The following is a 22,610-nucleotide window of genomic DNA, read 5'->3' on the forward strand; positions in this document are numbered from 1 at the left end:
TCCTCTTATCTTTACTGTTGCAGAGAATGTCTTTAGAAGGAAGAGGTAGCAGCTTCCCACTTGTTTGACTCTTATGCTTTTGCTCAAATGACCCTATTCTGTGAAGGAAACGAATTGGAAATTCTCTGGAGCCAGGGAATAAATTTCCACATCACTGCATGCTCTTATGAGGTGGCTCTTAAAGTTTCTACGTGATCTTACACATAATTACCAGATCTATTTGAAGAATTTATTCTTAGTACACAATAACTAGTGACACCTTCTTACATGTGAACACAGACAGAGTGGTGAGAACCTCTCAAATCCCACATTAGTAACTGGGTCAATAAAATTATGGAAACACTTTAGAATTGTATGTGAAAGTAGTTCTTTACTGAAGGTTTTAAGTATATAATTGGGTCCTTCCTTATATGAACTAATGCTTTTCCATCACAAACATCAATCCTAAAATGTACATTAGAAAGGGATGAGAAAGGCCTGTATCGCTCCTCAAGTGCTTGCTCAACTTCTGTTCATGTAAAGTCTCCATAAAGGAACAGTGTTTTCAGTTAATCTAATGTTCACTCCAATTTATTAAGATATGTTTAGCTACCCTTCCATGTGAGTGATTAAACCTAGCTGTAAATGGGGAAGGGAATGCACAGCAATGAGAGAGCAGTCTCTTGTCTGTCCAAGATCTGACAGTCCTAATATCAATAATAAGCAAGAAAACCTTGTACAGGCTCCTTTATGCATAAAGTAATAAAGAGGGGATAAGACAACTGTTAGATACTGTCCACATCCCCATCAGAGGATGTAGCATTGGCAATTGCATTGCCTTAGTGCTAAAAGGAGAAAAGCTACAGTTAAAAGTGGAATGGGACCACCAGAAATTTCTACTCTCCTAGTATGGAGATAAATGGGGAACTAATGGAAATAAGTATTATGTCATAAGATTAGTTCAATAAAATCAGGAGGGATGGAATAAAGCAGTTTAGGTGGAAAAATGTCATTTTGCTTCATTGCTAGTTTCTAATTTTGATGCCTGTACTATTTGTTTCACTGTACAACTATATTAGATCTACAGTGGGCACTGGCTTACTCCTACACTACTGAAGTCAACGGTAATTTTGTTACTGGTTTTATTACTTCACTGGTAACAGGATGAGATCTTAAGTGAGAGCCAAGTGCCTTACTCCCCCTACCCCCATAACAAAACTAATATAAAGATTAAATAGCCCAGGCCAGCCATCTTCACAAAGCCCCAAATGCATGGTTGTGGAAATCATTTGATTTCATTGGGGACTGGTCCTGCTTTGAGCAGGAGGTTGGATTAGATGACCCGCTGAGGTCCCTTCCAACCCTGATATTCTGTGTGGGATTCCACATTAACTTCTCAGACACCCTGTGACACTTAAGGTTAGTGCTGAAAAAAGGCACAGCGTACAAAGTAGCTGTGCATGGAGATTTGATCATACATTCTGCAGTATTTTTGCCTTCCTATCTTTTCAGGTATTCAGTCAAAACAGGTGTTTCCATAATCCCACAGCTGCCATGATGCCTGGTAATTCAAGGGGTTTGCCACCCGTATAGAGCAGCATGGATTAAAAAAACATTTTGCAGATGTTTCTGACTTTGAAAGAGTAAAGACACACACACAAGTCATCCTAAAATAGAACTGGTTCATAACACATTGAGTGGTTTGCTTATGATTAAATAATGGATTCATGCATAGTACAAACTGCTGTAAATATGGAGGTGCTCACAAGCTCTCATTAAGGATTATCACTTTACAGAACTGTATAGAGTAAGATATAACTATACCACAGCCTGTTGCTAGCATGATTCACTAAACACACAAAAGGAATGCTTATAATCACACGGATTGTAAGATTGTCATACCAGGCCCTGCATTTTCCTTCAGTAGATGTTTGTATGGCCAGCACAATATAGCCCCTTGTGCTGTTTGGGGTCTCTGAGTACTACTGCAACACAAATCAGTTGTAGAGTGGTATTTCTGGCACCATGCACAGTGTTTCAGGAAAAATTAGACCACTGCTAAAAATCTGTTACAGGATCCCACTTATTTAATGATGCTGCGCTAATATTGTTCCTAAAAGCACTGTGTCAGGGCAGACTGTATTTCCACAGATACTATTCCACTAGAACCAACTATAATTCACATAGCTCTAAGATGTGCCACATCTATGTCTGTTGTGATCCAGTAACATCTCACAAACTGCCCATAGTTATTCCTAAGTAATAGATGGTTGGGAAATGTCCAAATAAAAAATATATGCTGTATAATACAGAGAAACTTTCCTAATATAAGGCATTGGAAAATTTTACAATGATTTTAAAGCTTTGCTGTCTAGGGAGGTTCACATTTGTGGACATCTTAATACATGTGTAACCTGCTTTGTGAACAATGTTACATCTCCAGAGTAAATTCCTTGAACCATCAGTGTGTAATAGAACTACGGTCAATCAAACTACTAGTGCAATTTGCATCAGTGTAACTACCTCAGTGCAAGCTCCTGAACTCAGACATGCTGTACAGTTTACTCATAGGAATTATCATCCAGGAACTGTGGTCCATCCTATCAAGAATCCTGCTACCAGTCATGACCAGCACCAGATGCTTCATACATGGTGCAAGAAAACCTGCAGTAGGGAGTTAAACTGTGCACAGGGAAAGTTCTGCTAACCCTCCCATAGATACTGGCTAGCACTGCGGCATGAGGGTTTCTATCATTCCAAATGCTGTTTTGTAAGTTGGAGATTCTTGTTTATGTAAATATCTAATCTCTCTGTAATGGGTGCATTCACCTCCTACGAGTGCTCTGGTCACCTGTGTGCATGCCTGCAGTTTTTCCTGTACTCATGAGTGCTCCCAAATTGCTCACTGTACTTGTCAGGTTGGTTTTTGGTGACTCAGACCTCCAGACAAGTCACTCTCTGTCCATGTGCAAAACAAAACCCCCTTCCACAGTACACAATCCAGAATGTTCTGCAGTTCTCCCTGAGCTCAGTCTTCTAAAACAGCCCAACAGTGCCCATCATGGCACCTTCAGTTAGGCATGTCCTTCTCTGTAGCCTGTCCTTTTCTGTAGCCCTTCCTGGGCTCAGTCCTGCAAAGGGTTTTGCTCTGAGTGGAGCAGCGCCCCCATACCTTCCTCCCTGGAGACTCTTTGCCTTAATTTGAGTCCTCAGTGACCCCAGCTAAACCACTCCTCTTGAACTCAGTTTGCTGATCATAGCTCCCCAACTTAGTCCTAGTAGTGCAACCCCTTTTCTGTGGTGCCACAGTTCTAATTCCCTTCCTCAGGGCATAGCCACTTCCACCCTGTAGTTGGTGCGGGGACCCAATCCCATCCACTGCTCCAGGTCCCAACACAGTGACCTTTTAAGTATAGCAGCCTTGTGCTGCATCATCCCTTTACTAACCACTGCTCTCTGTTTCCCTGGGTCACTTCTTAGTTGAGTACAGGCAATCAGCCAGAAGCTCCTTCCTCACTCCCCCATTCCCTGCCAGTAACTACATACTTAGTTCAAGCAGCCAGCCAGGAACTATGCTCAAGCTTACCCACACCCTTTCAGCCAACCACTCATTTCCCCAACTCCCTACAAGCAGCAGAATGCATTTATGCTAACACTGCAGCTCCTTTTATACAAGTCTGTTGGGCCCTGATTGGCTTCTCCCTGTAGCCTCTTTGCTGATTGGCTGCATCCCACACAGCCACTCTAGGCAGCTTGGAGGACCTCTCAGCTGCCCTTTTCTATGGCAGAATATGGCAGGGCTGTGAGGCCTCCAGCGGGGGACTTCAGGGAGGTCATATTGAGTTATATGTCAGACATATCCACCTTAATAGGAAATCACTTGGGAGTACATTTCTCTACCTATTTGGAGTGCTATAGGGATAAATGTTTGAGCTCAGAAGCTACTGTCACAAGCCTCAAAGGAAAGTCTGTTAATAAAATCTCATTCTCATTGTTTTCTTTCTTAGTTTTATTCTGCTGCCCACCACCATAATATCTAAAAGGCATCCACATAAAATCAATAGCAAAGACCCTCAGGGACTGTTAGAAAACTGTGTAATGAATGGTCTTAGTCAAATATATACTAAACAGTGTTAGAGAAATGAGTATTATAGTTTTATAAGAAAATAAAGGAATTTTTTATTTTTATAGGTCTCTTTGCTGATGCGGCATTTCAGAACTTAGCTGAAACAGGTTCACAGTTGTGTAAATCATGAAACCTCATTTGTATGTCTTATCTATAAATTCCTTGGTCTGTGCAAACTGTAGGGTGAAGCAGAGTTTCAAAAGGAACTGTAAGCTCCAGGTGCTCACATCCCTCCTACCAAGGCAAGCTAATAAATAAAAACGCTGCCCTGGTAACCTGCTAGCTAGCCGTCTGTATCAGAAAGTATGGATCCTACACTGCTCTTCAGTCTTGGGCTGTGTGTTATGAACACAAGCCTACAAGAGGAGCTCAACGAGGAGGCTATTCAATACTACCCTGACACCACTTGTCCTTGGAGGAACAGCACGTCTGTAGCTCCACACCAAAGGCAACTATTTGCCTTCTGCTATTACTGCTGCAGCTCTTTTATTTTTACATGGCACAGATGCATGTCCCTATCGTAGCCCTTCTCCATGCCCCAAGCAAGTTTCTATGCCTGGAGTGGAGCCGTGACTGCACAGCCTCCTCTCCACACAGACCCAGAAGTTCCACCATCTCCCATGTACTCCAGGATAGGAGTGAGTTTGCTGGGTGGAGCCAGCCTGCTCAGCAGGACAGTTGCTATGTGAGCTCACCACACCAAGTTAATGATTTCGTCTTAATAGGGTCTATACCAAGGATATGTATTTGTTCCTGGAAGAAATATAGAAATTCTGCTTATTGCATGTGACTGTATCATTATCAAAAAGGAAAGTTTTTGCTTTGAATAAAGCTAATATTAAAAATGTGTTGATATTGTTTTACTGATTTTCAGTTTTAGAATAAATAATCCAGTCAGAATACACACTGGAGAACATGAGCATCAATCCCACTTCTTCTCACATGCTAAGCAAACATGCTACCATTTGAGCTAATTCCCCTTTTCTCAGAACTATTCCAAAGCAGTTTGTAACCAGAAAAATGTGTTTATCCAGTGTATGATATTCTACGGTAACAGTTCATATTTCAAAATGTACATAACTTCAGTGTTATTGCTGTTGTGTTGGTCTTTCTACTCACAAAAGAAAAGGATTGTACCTTTTATCTAGCTTCCAACAGTAGACAGCAAAGGCTTTTAATATTATTCACTTATTTCTTTACAACTCCAGTGTTTAGCATTTCATTTTGGAATTAAGCCACAGGGAAAGGAGAGAACAGCAGAAAAGAAGGTTTTCAGGATATGTGTAATCATTTAAAGAGTTCTGATTATGTTTCTTATTTTTATTAAATAATCAATGGGATAAATCATTTTGTATTAACTGATTTTCCAATAACAAAAATCAAGTAATTAATTGTGTTTTAATAGCTTTCTGTATGAGCCTTCTTCAAACAAATATTAACTGAATTTTCTTCTGTTTTTGCACATACAAGTCTGAGAAACAAGAAATGTAAATTAAAACAAAAAACATCACATAGAAGAATACAGAAGGGTAAAGAGAAAAGGTTTAATAGCTATTGGCTCCCTGCTCCTACTAAAAACTTTAAGTGGAGAATGCGGGCATCGATCCCGCTACCTCTCACATGCTAAGCGAGCGCTCTACCATTTGAGCTAATTCCCCTCTCGTTTTGCCCAATAATACGTTGTTTACAAAAAGTTTTTGAGCAGTTCTCTTCAAACACTCCAAGCTCTCCAATCAGACAATAAAATGGGGTCTCATGAGTCCTCACACCCATTTAGCACTACCAGGAACTCTCATATAGCTGCTCAGCCTACTCAACAAGTACAATTCTTTCAAACAGTAGAAGATTTGTCTCACCTCTGACAGACTGTGTCATCGGTCTGACCAACCGGCACCTTCACTGGTTCTCATCCTTTTGTCTGTTCACTTCGTTTTCACACATTCAAACTGAACTCTTCGGTTGTTTCAAAGCAAGCACGTCTCATTACTCTCATTGCAGGATATAGTTTGCCCTAGAAAGCTTCACAGCATTGCTTTAAACCTCTCTCTTGACCACTGAGCTTTACCAGCATGCATCTTATTCTCAGAATAAAACACAATGTAACAGTTAGGGTCACTGGGTTCATAGTCTTTGATCAACAGCAGCAAAATCTGCAGCCACTTTAGTCTCCCCAGCCATTAATATCACAAGACCACAGGAGGGTCTCTCTTTTTGGTAATTAACATGTCAATTACAGTGGTTGCACAAGAAAAGTTTCTACCATTTGTGAACAATCATGACAGTTTCAAAGACATTCTATATATTTAAGATAGAGAATACTACAAGCACACAGTTAAAGTATTTGCTAACTGATAGGTCTCAACATATAATTGTAAATGAGATATTATTATTGAGCAGGTATGTTTCCAGTGGGATCCTGCAGGGATCAATTCTTGGACCTACACTTTTTAAAAATTTTATCAATGACCTGGAAGAAAATAAAATCATCACTGAAAGTTTACAGATGAGACAAAAACTGGGGGAGTGGTTAATAATGAAAAGGACAGGTCAGTGGATTGTGAGCATAATGGACTGATTGGTAAATTGGGTACAAACAATATGCATTTTAATACAGTTAAATGTAAATATAGGAACAAAGACTATAGGCCATACTTACAGGATGGGAGAGACTATCCTGGGAAGCAGAGATTCTGAAAAGGATTCGAGACTGTGGTGGATAATCAGATGAATATGAGGTCTCAGTACGAGTTATGAAAATGCTCACATTCCATGACAACTGAACACATAGTTTATAGAAGAGTAAAATAATGTTAAATAATGCCAATCTGTTCCACCTCATAGTTAGCTGCAACATTGAGTACCTTTCCCAGATCTGAAGAACAGGTCTATGTAAGGTCAAAAGCTTGTCTCTTTCACCAAAAGAAGATGGCACAGTAAGAGATTACCTCACTCATTCTGCCTCTTTAATATCATGTTAAAGATGTTTTTATGGACACCAATTTCTTTTGGAATTGCCACATGCCTCCTGGTCACCTTGCTTTTCCATGCTATAAGAACAGACAAATGACACAACCCTCTGCCCTAACCATATTTGCAAATGGGATGACCTCATTAAAAAATCATCCCTGATATAGCTTTTACAAAAATTATATTTATACCTACTATAACTCAACCTATTATACCTCAACTCAGCTGAATTGCCTTATCCTTTATATTGTGAACGTTCTTTCAATACTTAGGAAATAATTTGTGCTGTCAAAATTATGTTTATCTTCAATAAAGAGTTAAAAAATATCAAGCATATTGTGCATATCTCTTTATTAAAATGTGGTGGATTCATTTAATATGTACATTTATTTTGATCCCTTACAAAAATGTTAAGAGCAGGACGCACCTAGAATTTAAAAAGAAAATAAGGACAAGTGATTAGAGGGCTGAAATATCAAAGACAAAAATCACAAGCAACAAGTGGCAACTCTTGCAGTCCTTTTGTTTCATTTTTTCAGCTGTCAAAAATTACCTCTTGCAGTGCATGCAGCTGTGATAATCTTCAAGAAAACAGACCACAAACCGACCTTCCCACAAAACAAAACACCCCCAAAAATCACTTTCTAAAATCAGAAAGCCTCAAGAAATAACTTAAAATATACATATTCTTCACAATTGAAAAAATGGGTCACTTTGAAATAAATGTTCTCTGATTTAAAAAAAAAAAAACATTTTGGAGAATGCGGGCATCGATCCCGCTACCTCTCGCATGCTAAGCGAGCGCTCTACCATTTGAGCTAATTCCCCTTACAGAAAAAGAAGTTCAGCTATATGTGAGTCACTGTTCTCTAGCCCCTCCTTGCCCAAACGACCCAGAGGAAATGACACTGTCATCTTCTCAGTCAGCAGAAAGCCTCAGTTTCCAGCACAAGTTATTTCGGAAGGAATATTCTGCTTTGCAGCCAAGAGCAACAATATCTCGCTCAAATTCTTAGCTGATTAGTAGTGGGAATAAAACCCATACTCTTTACCACAATAGACTCCACTCACACTGCAGAAATTGTTTATTTTAGGGCAATTCCTCAGATCTTTACAAGCAAGCAAAAAAACCTCATTTGCATTTCATTAATCCGACTTTTGCTTGAGTAAAATAGGACTCAAAACCTCAGCGTTTGACTCTTTACAAATTAGCCAACTGAGCTGTAACTGGATCACACAACTTTACAAAGAGTTCTGCGGATCCAAACGAGGTGTTGACTCAGCTGCACAACCAAACAGTTATGACACTTAAGCTGTATCATCTTGCTCTTAAAACATCTGATGATATCATCTCAACAGATCTGAATTACAAGTAATTAACAGGATACACAGAAATTTTCCCCACTATAACAGTAATCCCTGGGTAGCAACAAGCCAGACAAATTGCTCTAATACCCTCCACAGAGACTCTATTGTAGTAGGTGTAGATAGGGGAAAATGGCATGGCTGTACTGCCCCTCAAATCTTCAGTGACCTTGTAGGCAGTAAGGTGTAAATTAAACAAAAGCTAAAATCAGCTTCCAGCCAGTCTCAAAACTGAGAGCTGCAAAAGGTACCTTCCTTTTTCCCTTGGGTCCTTCACTCCCCACAGCTTGGCTGGACCCAAGAAATGAGGTCACTGTGGTTACTGGACAATCTTCTACAAGTATATTTCCATTCATCTCCGCTTCTATTTTTCTCTACTTTTTCATGTTCCCCTTTTTAAAAATACTGTATTAATTTTCAGAGTAAAAATATTCTATTCAATGCAGAAAGAAAAGGAATTATGACTATTTAACAAACAAGGGAAATAGTTAAATTCTTAGTCACTTCAATACACGCTTTCCAAATATATCAACCTGGCCAGCAGTGAAAAATGGGTGTAACAAATAACTTATTTCACTATAACAATTGTGTAGAGTGCAATAATATGAAACAGTGCATACAAGGAATAAGTCCCTATCTTTCCACAGAACAAGTATATCATGGACAGTGCATGCTTCTTCATGTTGTCTCACCAATCTGACTCACCCTTAGCCTTGAGACCACCTCTGGGGTGAAAGGGTAGTTAAGTTTCCCAACCCCATTCAGTCCTTAGTCTCCCTGCTGAGACTGAAAGCAAAGATGTTATTAATACCGTTTGTGTAACAAATTTTGGACAAGTGTCCACATTACACTTGGATTTAGAAATACAATAAATGTAATGAACTATTTGTATTATGTCTTTATGGGATTTAAAACTATACAAAATTATACATCAACATTTCAAAAGCTACAGGCAAGTAAAAAGCAAAGATTTACAAAAACTAAATCCTGAACTGTTCCACATCTATTCTCCTTAGAAATCATGAGGCTTCTTGGATATCTATGTTCTCCTTTAGATGGAACAAATTCCTCTCATATATTACATTCATCAATGTTGTCATTCGTCTTCTAAATATTGTGCTCTTTGGAAGCAATTTCTGTCATATCAACATACCAATCTCTTCAAACTAGGACTCAAAGATTCTCCAAGCCTGAAGTATGAATCTCTTGCATAACCCAAGATACTTGCAATTCATCTTGAAAAGATTTTTGTAGTTCTATTTACTGATGAAACCTCATGTAGCAAATATTTCATTTACATATTGCACCCCTGGCCACTTGTTTAAATGTGTTCTACTTGGACAATGAAGGGTGCTGGTAATATGGGAAACAGGATGGTAATCTGTCATATTATTTGGCAATATATTAGTATTAGAAATTCATGGTCAAGAACAACCACTGTTTACTTCTCAGGGAATTCTGCGCCAAAAAAATTAAAAAGTCTGCACATTTCATAAAACTCTGCATATTTTATTTTGCAAAATACCACTATATAATCATACGTTTCAATTCTTTTGGTAATTTATTTCAAAATACCTGTCAGCAACTATGTCTGTAATAATACAGACAAAAAAAATTCCCCCAGCAGAAGAAAGTTAAAGAAACCCATATGACAACCCAGTGCCTGTTTCTCTACTCCCTCTCCCCAAAGCCCAGCCAGGGAGCCAGATACTACACACCTCCCCTGAGAGCCCAGCAGCAGGGCGCCCCCCAGTCCAGACACTTGTCCCCACCCCTCGCAGCCCAGCTGCACACCCCTCACCAGCCCAGACACTTGCACCTCTTCCCCCAGAACCCAGCCGCAGGGTGCCATCAAGGCGCAGACACTTGCACCCTTCCCCAAGAGCCCAGCTCCGCCACTTCCGGCCTTTCCCGCAGCCCAGACACACACATACCCTACCCCCCCTAGTGCCCAGCTGCAGGAGTAAGTGTTATAGAAATATACTGAATCATAAAGTAGTGGATGCATCAGAATTACATTTGTTATATATGCCTTTCTTGTTGTATAGTATTGTGCTTGGATAGTTTTTGGCTAGAGTTACAGAGTATTCATTATCGAAAATGAAGAAAGAATTCATACATTCAGAACTGGGTGAGATTGCAGGTGCAGTTCTGCTCACTGACTTGTTGTTCCAGCTCTCTGAAATAGAAGAGTCAGAGGTCAGTTTCAGAAAGGAGAATTTCCCTCCCTTTTGCTTACAATTACAGGGCATGACTATTCTCACATTGGTGTAAAAATAATAACTCTTTACATCAATTTCATTAATCAAATCTCTGGCTCCTTCTTTGCTTCCCTCCCCCACCTCCTTGTTTTCAGTGCCATCTATCCTCTACGTTTACACATTTGGGATTGTCCAGGCTAAACCTAAAGCACTTGGACTGGTATTTGCTAATTCAAAGTATTATTAATTATTTATATAAAAGCTATTTTCTACTGTGTGTTCACTTAATATGTACAGGGAGAAAGAAGCAGTCTTTAGCTGGAAAGTCAAATAGCTGTGAGTTTGTTTGTTTAACCCTCCCGCTCTCACTCCCCCCCAAAAAAGGAAAACTTGGGAATTTTGTTTCTGTCCTGAATAAAGGAGGAATGCAGACATGAGAAAGAGTTTAGGGTGATTTTATTTATTTGCTTTGACCCAGAAGAAAGAGGGAATTAAGGAGTTCTGCTTAATCCTCAGACAAAAGGAATCGGTGAACTCCACTGTTTCTCTGATCCTGGAAAGGGGGGAACTTTAGGACTATATTTATTATATGCCCTAAAGAAAACACTTCTTGTTTTGGTTTTCTTTCTTGATTTGACTGAGATTCTTTACGGCAGAATGACCACCCACATGTAGGGACATTCCATATATTCCCCCTCTTTTCCCACTGCCTCTCCAATATTCAGAATACTAACTGAACTCCAGTCTTTGCAGGATAGTTGGGGTACAGCAGTGGTCTCCAAACTTTTTTGATCACGCACCCCTATCAGTAAAAAATTTTGGAGCACACACCCCAAATATATGTATATTTATTTATGTATAAATTATATACATGTACTACTATACTAATATATTATGTACATTATAAAACATACAAAAAATAGAAATTAAAAAAGGATGAGAAAAAGATGAAATAAACAATATTTTTAAAATTTTTATTGTATTTTATTTAACAGTAAAAAAAACCTTTTTGCTCTCTCAGAAAAAAATTATTAATATTTTTTAGTGAGAGCAATGTGACTGAATATGCATTATTTTTGAAAATCTTGGTTTAACACTTTGTGATACGACGATTCAAAGGTCTGGATTAGAGTTAAGGTGCGGGAGGGCGCTCAGAGTTGGGATATGGGGTCTGGGAGGGAGTTAGGGTGCAGGAAGGCGCTCAGGGTGGGGATGTGGGAGGAGGCTCAGGGCTGAGGCAGGCAGGAGATGCCTTCCCTGGGGCAGCTCCTGTTTGGTGCAGGGGGTGTGCAGGTGGCGCTGTACAATGCGGCACCACCCCCATTGCCATGATTCTGGGAGCTGTTCCCCCCCGCCCCCAACAGGTAAGGTCACCCGGAAAGTAGGGGCTTTAGGGGCTGCAGGGCCCTGGGCTAAGGGGACCCCGGGGCCCTGGCCTGCAGCTCTAAAGCAGCTTTCGGAATGCGGCCCTGCAAGCATGAGCCGCAGGACTCAGGAGGAGCAGGGGCAGTCACACAGCCAGTGGCGGGAGAGAAGCGGTGCTTTCCCTGTCAAAGCGCTGCTTTACCCTTCAAAGCCCGGTTTCTCTCCAGCTGGTTTTGAAAGGGAAAGCGCCGCTTCTTTCCAGCCGCTGGCTGTGCAGCTGCCCCTGCTCCTCCAGGGGCCAGAAAACTCAGGGCCACATTCTAAAATGGGCTTTAGAGCTGCAGGCCAGAGCCCCGGGGACCCCTTAGCCCAGGGCCCTGCAGCCCCTAAAGCCTCTGCGTTCCGGGTCGCCCTGCCTGCAGGGAGGGGGGGAGCAGTTTCCCCGATCATTCGCTCCCTCCCTCTTCTGGCCACCCTCTTTGGAGACTCGGTTAGAACCCAAATACACCTCCACCCCGATATAACGCTGTCCTCAGGAGCCAAAAAATCTTATCGCATTATAGGTGAAACCGCATTATATTGAACTTGCTTTGATCCGGCAGACTGGGCAGCCCCCCCCCCCCGAGCACTGCTTTACCGCATTATATCCAAATTCACGTTATATAGGGTCACATTATATCGAGATAGAGACGTATATATATATTTTCCCATTATAAGTGGGATTATCTTTATTCTATTGTAATATTCTTAAATTACCCCTAGATTCTGTAGAACCAAATACTTAAATAAAATCAGATCATCCACTTCCCAGGAGACATAAAATTAATGGCATGACCTCGTAGATTTTAACTCTTTTCTGTATGAGGGAGGGGGCCTTCACGCTAACTCAGATCTTTGCCATGATCAAAGAAATCGACGTTAAAGATGGAGGCCTATTAAACTCCTAATCCTGCACTCCTTGAGGCTGAAGGATTGTACCCTACAGACAGTATATTCTTCAGTGTTTTGACCAGCCTAGTTTTACCACCAAGACAGCTGTGAAGTTTTACAGTAGTTTTACCAAAGAGAAGTTCCTATTCTCACCTGTCTGTACTCAGAATTAGGGCTGAATTCCTTATTGCTCTTTTTCCTCAACATAGGTCTGTGTCTCAGAGGCTTCAGTCTCACTCTCCTGTCCTGGCAGGTTCGTAACGAACGTGGTATTGTGGCATAAGGGCTATCAGACACTAGCAAAGGGAAAAAATACAAAAAGAATTAGCAAGGGACAAAGGTTTGACTGGAAATCTGAAATGCACATATAATATACGGGTGCAAGTGTCCCATTGTGAGATGGTTATGAAGATAACCATCCACAGAAAGGGAAATTTAGGTTAGAAATAAAGAAAAACTTCTTACCTCTAAGCATAGTTAAACACTGGAACAAATTACCTAGGTTGTGGAATTGTGGAATTCCTGTCATTGGAGGTTTTTAAGAGCAAGTTAGACAAACATCTGGCTGGAATGGTCCTAGATAATACTTAGTTCTGCCTCCGTGCAGGGAACTGGACTAGATGCGCTTTCCAGTCCTATATTTTTATGACATTATTGTGGCAATGGGATTGGAGGGGGTCAGGACAGTTTACAAACCTATTTCTGGACCGCCAACCCACCCCTCACCAGGTTCTCTGTAACATGGTTTGCAGTATCAGAGCTCCTTTGTTCCAGTGTAGTTCCATCACCATCGTTGCTCTTCTCTTCAGACAAGCAGGGGCTACAGCTTTCTCCTTTTCTTGTCAGACATGCACAGTAAGAAGCATCGCACCCAACCCTTTCTCTATTACATCAGAATCTTGGTGCCAGACAATCTGCCAGAGTCTGAACTACATACAGAGCACCAAATGATTTAACTGAGAAGGGCTCAGCAGAGACAAAACTAGGCCCAAGTTCATACTTAAGATAATATGGTAATAATAGTTTTAGATTTAAAGCATATACACTTCCCTCCCTGCCTTCCAGGCAGTCAGAGAGCTGTACAATAGTCTCTTAAGATGCCACAAGTACTCCTGTTCTTTTTAATAAAATGAATATAAATCAAAGGAAACCGACTTAGGAAAAATGTTTGGAGAAAAAAGAAGGGGAAGGAAATCTCTGGAGGTAGCATGGAAGCCCAGGGGTGAGGAGGAGGGAACTAGAAGACCACTGAGGAGTCAGGGAACTGGAGGAAAAGTCATAAGCAGGCACCCTCATAGTGATAAGCACTCTAAATTTGACCTCACTTTTCCATCTGCCAAATCCAGTATCGCCAACTTCAAGAGAGCAAAAATCATGAGTCAGACCCCCCCAAAACCATGAGATTGGCCCAAAAAATCATGACTTTAAAGAAAAAAAACCTTTATATTGTGTTTTTTAGGCCAGTCTCTTGATTTTTAACCACTGCTCTCCCCCCACCACACACACATCCATCCCCAGGGTGTATGCATGTGACAATTAGTGTTGCCTGCTCTCCCACATGTACTGGATAACATGATTTTGGCCCTGCTGCAGGTGCTCTCACCCCACATCTGCTTGTCTCCTATCCAACACTTAATCCTGTCCTCCAGTTCCCCATCAGTTATATTCTCCACTCAACCTCCCTCAATTCAGCCCCCAGCCGCCATCATCACTACCCCATCAGTTCAGCCCCTACTACCTTATCAAACCCCACTACCCACAGCTCACGCTCTCAGCACTCACTCCATCTGCTTAGAACCCACCATCAATATAGCCTCCTATCCCATCAGCTCCCACCATACTCACTTCAGCCCCTCTGCAGCCCCCAGGCCATAGCTCAGCTCTCCCAGCCTCACCTCTGCTCCTCTTAGGGTTCTTCACCCTTCCCAGGCCACGTCCCAGGCTGACAGCCAGAGCCCTGTCGCCTGGGGCTGACAGCCAGAGCTCCACTGCACAAAATCCTGAGATTTCAGAGTTCTATTATGAGATCATGAGTGAGGCTTAATTTTACTTAGAAATCGCATCTCTCACTGTAAATTTGTGAGAGATGGCATGTCTGCAAATCCTCCTGCAATGTCAAGCACTTCCAAATCCTCTTTCCCTTGCCACCAGCACTGACAAGTACTCCAACTTCCAAACCTTCCCTCCTCCCATTAGCAAGCCTCATTCTCAATCTGACCTGCTTTTTCCACACCCTGCACCAATGACAGTATGTGCCCCTAAAAGAACAGTGTTCTCATTTTCCATATCAAAACATGGTCAGCTAAGGAGAGTTAAATTAAAGTGATTATGCACAGAGAGAATATAATAGTTCTTACAGCTGGCAGTATCACTCAGGCTGTGTAGAGATGTCAACAGTTGGCTGGTGGGGAGTCCTATTAGCCGAGAAGCCTGGCAAAAATAAGTAAGACCACTGCACTTTCTATTCAGTGAGGTCTTCGGGTAGTCAGTGGGACTCTTCCGCTGAAAGCTCCTCCAGAAGTTTCTTTGCTTTAGCTCATAATAACTAGGAAAATAAAACTCAGTTACTATAATCTGAGGATGAAACTATCAACACACCATTGACCAAGGGCAATTTTTTCAAAAGTGCCAAAATACTTGGGCTCCTAAGTCTAATTTCCAAAAGTCACTTAGGCTCCTTTGGCTATTGGTGTGTTTTGTATGAAAACAATAGAAAGATTATATTAAAAAAGCTGCATTAAGATCAGCAGAAGGTCTGAATAACATGGCTGCATGTAGCCTGAGCTTTGAGGGGATAGCAAAGGAATCTGCCTCCACTGACCCCCAAAACCTACTAAATTCCACGAAAGAAAAGCGCAGAGTTGCAAGGATGGATTTGCCAAGAAAATAAACAAGTTTAAAAAAAAGATACCTCACTAAAAATAGTGTTTCTGGCTCACAGCGTGGAGAGACCTCTCAGACACCACATGAAGATTTTGCAGCCAAATCAGACAGATATGCCAGGGCTGACGAAACTCTAATGGCAACCAAAACAGACATTCTGGAGATGACCTCTGAGTTTAAGGCCATGAGAGATGATCTGATGACCAAACTTCTTGCAGTAAAGTAAGAAGTTGCAAACTTGGAAGAGCAAGTCACTGTGCTAGAGACTGGCCTCAGAGAAGCAAGTGAGAGAGAAACAGAGCCGCAAAGCCACAGGGCATCTGAACCCTGAGCCTCTCCACCTGACTGTATGAATGATTTGAGGTTGAAAACTCATGAGAAATCATGTTCCCATGAGGTCCAGGCCATCCTCATGAGCAACAGAAAGATCTCCACTAGAACTACATATGCTGTGTTGCCTCTAGACAGAATCTTGTACTGATAGTGCCAACATGCTTGTGTTAGAATTAGGATTCCATCCTGCTAAGCAGCGTACAAGCTCAAGGCAAAATTCAGTTTCACTGTTTCCCCTGTACAATTTGTCAGTCAGTCAGCCTGTTTATGCTGGTCATTCGCACAATAACAAGGAAGAGAAACATTTGTAAAATATATGAAAATATGATTGTAAAACAATCATTTTTAGAGCAACTCCAAAAAAAACGTAAACTACTTTTAATTCATTTTCTGAAATAGTCTAGATTCCTAGTTGTTTGAAAGTTTTGTCATCAAAGTGAAATAAACATGGGTCCCTTAAATTATACCTCTAAATACCTTTTTAGGTGCTGAAGTCAGTGAGACCCAATTGTTCTGAAAATACACACCCTTATTTAGAGGCTTAAATGTAGACTTGCACAGCAAAATTAGGTACCCATATTTGAAAATTTTGTGCTCAGCGAGACTTGCCAAAAAGCCCCAAAAAACACCACCATAAGAAATCTGTCACCACCAAGAATAGAATCCAGACATTCTAACTCCCAGGCTTACTGGTCTTTTACTACAGTACTATATCTTTTCATACTGCTGGAGGAATTCTCCGCGAAAAAATTAAAAATTCTGCAAAATTGTGCATATTTTGTCAAAACAATGCAATATAATCACACCAGTTGCACTTATTTTGGTAATTTATTTAATCTACCATACAGGAAAAAAAAATCACAACTGTTCATAATTTCCTAAACACATTAAAATTTTGTTACAAATACTTGATAACCTCAATACTCTGCTTTCCAGTTATAATCCTGGATTTTCATTTCAATTAAATTACAGAACATCAAACACCAAAATAAAAGTAAAGTAGAATGTAAGTCATACAGTTTTGCTAATCATTGTCCTGCATTTTTTTAAATGGGCAAATAAAATAGATCCTGAGCTGTAATCTAACCCCATTGTGACACTCTGGCACAGAAAAGAGCAAGAAAGCACATAGATCTTCCTAGCTGAGAATTTCCTTACTGTCATTTACTAGAAGGCTCCTTTAAACCACGCTGGCAACGTAAAGGAGCCTTAAAGCTTTTTTCCATTTTAGGCTCCTGGGGCAATTGATTAAGAATGGGAACAATTAACTGACAATGGGAACATTAGCAGCCTGCCTTCTTAGTTGTTACACTTCAGTTCTGCCTCAGGGAACAGAGCCTGCCTCACAAAGCCCTACCCTCCAAGCAGTGATACTATATGAGGGTCAGCGACTATTTCTAGATGCAGCGATCAATCATTTCACACCTGGACCAAAGAAAAAAAGCTGTAAAAGGAATTGGCAGTTTTCACTGCCACTAGAAAATGGCTGCCACTGACACTATTAAGCTCATTTGGGGAAAATCTATTATACTCCATACCAGTGCTCACTTTCCAAAGTGCTGGGGGTTGCTCGACCCTAGATCTGCCCCAGGCTCCACCCCCACTGCTCCCCTTCCCCCAAAGCCCCAGCCCACCCTGCCCCACCTCTTCCCACCCATTTCACCTGTTTCACTCCCTGCCACGTTTCACCCCTTCACTTTACACCCCTGCCTCTCCTCTTCATACCCAGTTCTGCCCCCTCTCCCGAGCTCGCCCCAAACTCACTCCTCCCCGCTCCCTCCCAGCAAAACAGCTGCCTGTGGTGGGTGAGAGGCACTGGGAGGAAGGGGAAGGCACTGACCCTGGGGCCCGCCAGTGGGCAGGAGGCACTGGGGGGTGAGGGGAAGCTCATAGAGGGGCTGCTGGTGGGTGCTCAGCACCCACCATTTTTTCCCTGTGGGTTCTCCAGTCCCCTGAATCTGAGCCTATGGTACTCCAACTGCAAGGCAGTGTAATAGGCAGTGTTACCAGCCCCGCCTATTATTAAGGTTGCCAAACACTTCCCACTGTAAAGGTACCTCTACACTACCCGCTGGATTGGCAGGTAGCGATCAATCTATCAGACATCGATTTATCGCGTGTAGTGTAGACGTGATAAATCGATCCCCGATCGCTCTCCCGTCGACTGCTGAACTCCAGCAGTGCGAGAGGCGGAAGCAAAGTCGACGGGGGAGCCGCGGCCATCGATCCAGCACCGCTAGGACGCGAAGTAAGTAATTTTAATTCAATCTAAGATATGTCAAGTTCAGCTAAGCTATTCTCATAGCTGAAGTTGCGTATCTTAGATTGACACCCACCCTATCCCCCAGCCCCAGCGTAGACCAGGCCTAAGACCCTGTTTTCAGTTGCTTATAACTTTACCAAACTTCAACTGTTCAGGCTGACAATTTCCATGTTAAGTGTCTCACTCAGGCTGACTCCGCGGAAATTTTCAGCCAAAACAATTCATCTGTTTCAGAGAACAAACTTAGGGAAAAATATATTATTTCTGAACATTACAAAAAAATCTAATGACTTGTTCTTTGGAAAGCTATACTGCTTCCATACTTTGGAGCAGGGACGTGAAGTTTTTCAGGGGGTGGCTTTTGTTTCAGGGATGTGCTATTCACCATCCCCATGAAATTCAGTCCAACTTTCATGAAGCCTTTTTTTTTGGGGGGGGGGGGGGGGAAATCACAGTTCCCCCATGCTCAGTTAAGGCTTGCTAGAGCTAAACAGCTAAAATCACCAGATTCCGTCCTCACTGAAAATCCCTAAGCTTCTGACAGACTCAGGGCTGACCAGACTGCAAATGTACCATCCCCCTCACCTCCAGCATGTGCCGGGACTGCACATGTGCCATCCCCATAGAGCAACTGATTATGCTCCCCAGCCCTGGGTAATAGGGATGAAGCCAGACTTCCCTGTATTGGCTCCTCCAGGCTGGGGTTGAACCAGACATAGGAACTGAATGCAAGGAGCTTTTCTGGCACCCTGGCAGCAGGAAAAAAGTAGCCATCTGATTGCAATGCAGAGGGAACAATAGCTGAACCAACCTAGGGCACTGCAGGAGAGCATGAAGGGAGTAGATTGAGACAAGGAGTCTGAGGGCAGAGCATGGGATTAGAGGCTGGCGGGGTGGCAGGGATTGGGACTGGCTGGGCAAGGAGACTAGATCTGGGAGTAGGGTTGGGGTGAAGGTAAGCTAAGAATGGCTAGACAAGAAGACTGGGAGTGGGAAGGGGGGGAAGACTGGCACTTGAATAGAGAGCCAATGGCGAGGTAATGACATGAATGGGACAGATAAGGTTGGAGGGAGCGGGGCAGAAGAGGTCAGTCTTGAAGGTAGAAGAGTCTATGATGATCAACAATGAACGCTTGTCTCCAGAGGCTGGAATAGAACCCAAGATCCTTGAGTTTCACCATTCCTCTATCAACAAATACCTGTGAAAACCACTGCCTAAGTGTCCCATTCCCATCTATCGTCCACGCAGAGGATAACAACCTACTACTGTCATCAGCTACTCTCTTAATTCACATGGTAGGGATCTGTGCAGTGTATCTAAAAGTTCCAACTCTGCTGGTGACCCATGTGGATGTCAATATGATGCCACACGATGGGATTTCTGATTTTTCAGTTTGCTTTTTTACATGCAAAAAGCCACTTTAAAAATTATCACATCTCACTTTAAAAGATTATCAAAGCTGAGAACTCAAAAAGGTAGTAAATGCTAAAATTAAGGTTGCCTGTGCAACCCCTTGTGCATATGCATGATGATATAGTTTTTATTTACACAATCACGTACCAATTTTTCCAACTTTTTGAGAGGATGAATAAGTTCCCACAATCTTACAATCCCCACCTCATTTGTTTCAGAAGTTAGAAGGCACCCTGGGACAGGGGATTGCACGAAGAGAGAGTACATTTATGTGGTTATCGTAGTTGAATGCCACCCTGGAGAATTGGGTCCCACAGCAACCAGTTAATGGCCCTATGCTACTTAATATTTTTACCAATGATCTGAAAAAAAACAAAATGACACAAAGATTGGGGCAGTGGTAAATAATGAAGAGGACAGATCACTTGGTAAGTTGGACACAAGCAAACAATATGCATTTGAACACAGCCAAATGTAAAGTTATACATGTAGGAACAAAGAATATAGACCACACTTACAGGATGGGAGACTATGAAAAAGACTTAAAAGTTATAAACTCCCAGTGAAACACTATAGCCAAAAGCCTAATGCAATTCTTGGAGAATCACCAGAGAAACACAAAATGGAGCTAGGATGAACTCTAATCTAAACAGTCAGCTACTTTAACAGTATAACCTCAATACTGGACTTCAATGTTAGCACATCTCTTGGTTTGAAACCCAAGATCTGGGGCAGAAATGAGCTTGTATTATGTTACCAACTGAGTAATCCTGACACTGAGTAATTATGACAGTGCATAGCACAGGATAATCAGAATGTTTTAAATTAATACTAACTCTTTATTTGTGTACCATTTATTAAGAATGTGTTGGCACTGCGACTCACCTTACAACTTCCTTCTCTGATTTAATCGGCAGAGCTGACATCTCCACCAGCTTTGTGAGAACTTCAAAGAAGAGAGTCTCTACACTGTAAGGGTCATGTATTATGCTCTCTTTGGGCCGAACTGAAGAGAAAATACAGAAGATTAGTTTAAAGGGCATTCCACAGACTATCTCCACTGTAAACATTTTACCCAAAGAGGTATATTAAAACAAAATTTAATATTACCCAGAACTTTAATGAACATAAACCAAAGAATGTTACACTGCCTGGGTGCCAATTGCTAAAGAAACTCACAAGATGCAAATTCTAGAAGTTCTTCTGAAAGGAAAAAGAAAAATTACTTTGGCAGTCTGGTTGAATTGCTGGCTTGGAAGTCTTAGATTTGTCTGATGAACTGAAAAGCTGTATGTTTACAGTATTTAAGTTTTTCCTTCCAAGGTGTGAAGAAAAGGTCAGGTCTGGAGGTGACACTGCACCCCATATTCTTCACAGTGATATTATTATATGATTATGACATAATTATGATGTACTTTATGCAAGGTACGTCATATGAGGGGTCATTGGAAAAGTTATAATTTGAGAAATATGATTATCCTATTTGTATGCATGTACCATTTTTGTATCTGAAGCTATTAATATTGACTATGTACCTGTATTTCAAATGTAGTTACAGGACTCCTCACTTAAAGTCATCCTAGTTAACACTGTTTCGTTGTTACATTGCTGATCAATTAGGGAACATGCTTATCTAAAGTTGCGGAATGCTCCCTTATAATGTTGTTTGGCAGCTGCCCGCTTTGTCCATTGCTTGCAGGAAGAGCAGCCTATTGCAGCTAGCTGGTGGGGGCTTGGAACCAGGGTGGACCAGCAGCCCCCCTATCAGCTCCCTGCTCCCCTAAGTTTCCTGTGCAGTAGCAACCCAGCAGGCTACCAATTTCCAGAAGTTCAGCTGTCCCTCCCCGCACTGTGCTGTTCCTGCCCTCTGCCTTGGAGCTGCTCCCACCCTGGAGCCTCCTGCTTGCTGTGCAGGGGAGGGGGAAAGAAGAGTGTTAATGTCAGGATGTCCCCCTCTCCCGCCTCCCACTTACCCCTTCTCCATATAGAGCAGGGTGGGGACATGACAGGGCTCAGAACGGAGAGAGCTTGCTGGTCGCAGCTGCTGTCTCAACTTCCTGATCTTTTTAAAGGCAATGTACTTAGAGTTGCGTCAGCGTACTTCAAGAGGCAATGCACATCTCTCTCACACACACAGGGTGTGTGTCTCTGTCTGCCATGCTGTCTCCCCTCCCTCCACTCCTGCTGCCTTGTAGAGTGTTAGGCTACATTAACAACAAAGTGTTAACTCTTGAGGGCTCAGCCGAATGCTAGTTCATCATTTAGCAGTACGGCATCCCCTGGGAAACATCCCACCCTCTGACTTCACCATCTCAACCAAGCTTCACAGTCATCATTGCTGTGTACAATATTAAATTGTTTGTTTAAAACTTATACTGTGTGTGTGCCTATAATATAGTTTTTTGTCTGGTGAAAAAAATTCCCTGGAACCTAACCCCGCTATTTACATTAATTCTTATGGGGAAATTGGATTTGCTTAACATCATTCCACTTAAAGTTGCATTTTTCAGGAACATAACTACAATGTTAAGCGAGGAGTTACTGTACACCTGTAACCAGGGCCGTCCCTAGGAGGGGGTGCGGGGCCAGGGACAACCCCCTGCACTCATCTGGCCCAGGCCCCACCCCCCACTCCACCTCTTCCCCCAACCCCCACCCTGTCTCTTCCTGCCCCTGCTCCACCCCCATTCCACCTCTTCCCCCAAACCCCCTCCCCAAGCGACGCCAGGAGCCGGCGGAGCAGGCCAGCACCAGGCCCCCCACTGCTGCCGGTGCCAGGCCCCC

General features: G+C 42.1%; 1 non-coding gene across 1 annotated transcript; it reads right to left on the minus strand.

Annotated features, from left to right (window-relative positions):
* Positions 1 to 7,827: 7,827 nt before the first annotated feature.
* TRNAA-AGC (transfer RNA alanine (anticodon AGC)) lies at positions 7,828 to 7,900 on the minus strand. Its single transcript has one exon. It is a non-coding gene; the product is annotated as a tRNA-Ala (tRNA).
* Positions 7,901 to 22,610: the final 14,710 nt, after the last annotated feature.

Source organism: Gopherus flavomarginatus, chromosome 2, assembly GCF_025201925.1.
Source record: "Gopherus flavomarginatus isolate rGopFla2 chromosome 2, rGopFla2.mat.asm, whole genome shotgun sequence".
In the NCBI taxonomy this organism is placed as follows: domain Eukaryota; kingdom Metazoa; phylum Chordata; order Testudines; family Testudinidae; genus Gopherus; species Gopherus flavomarginatus.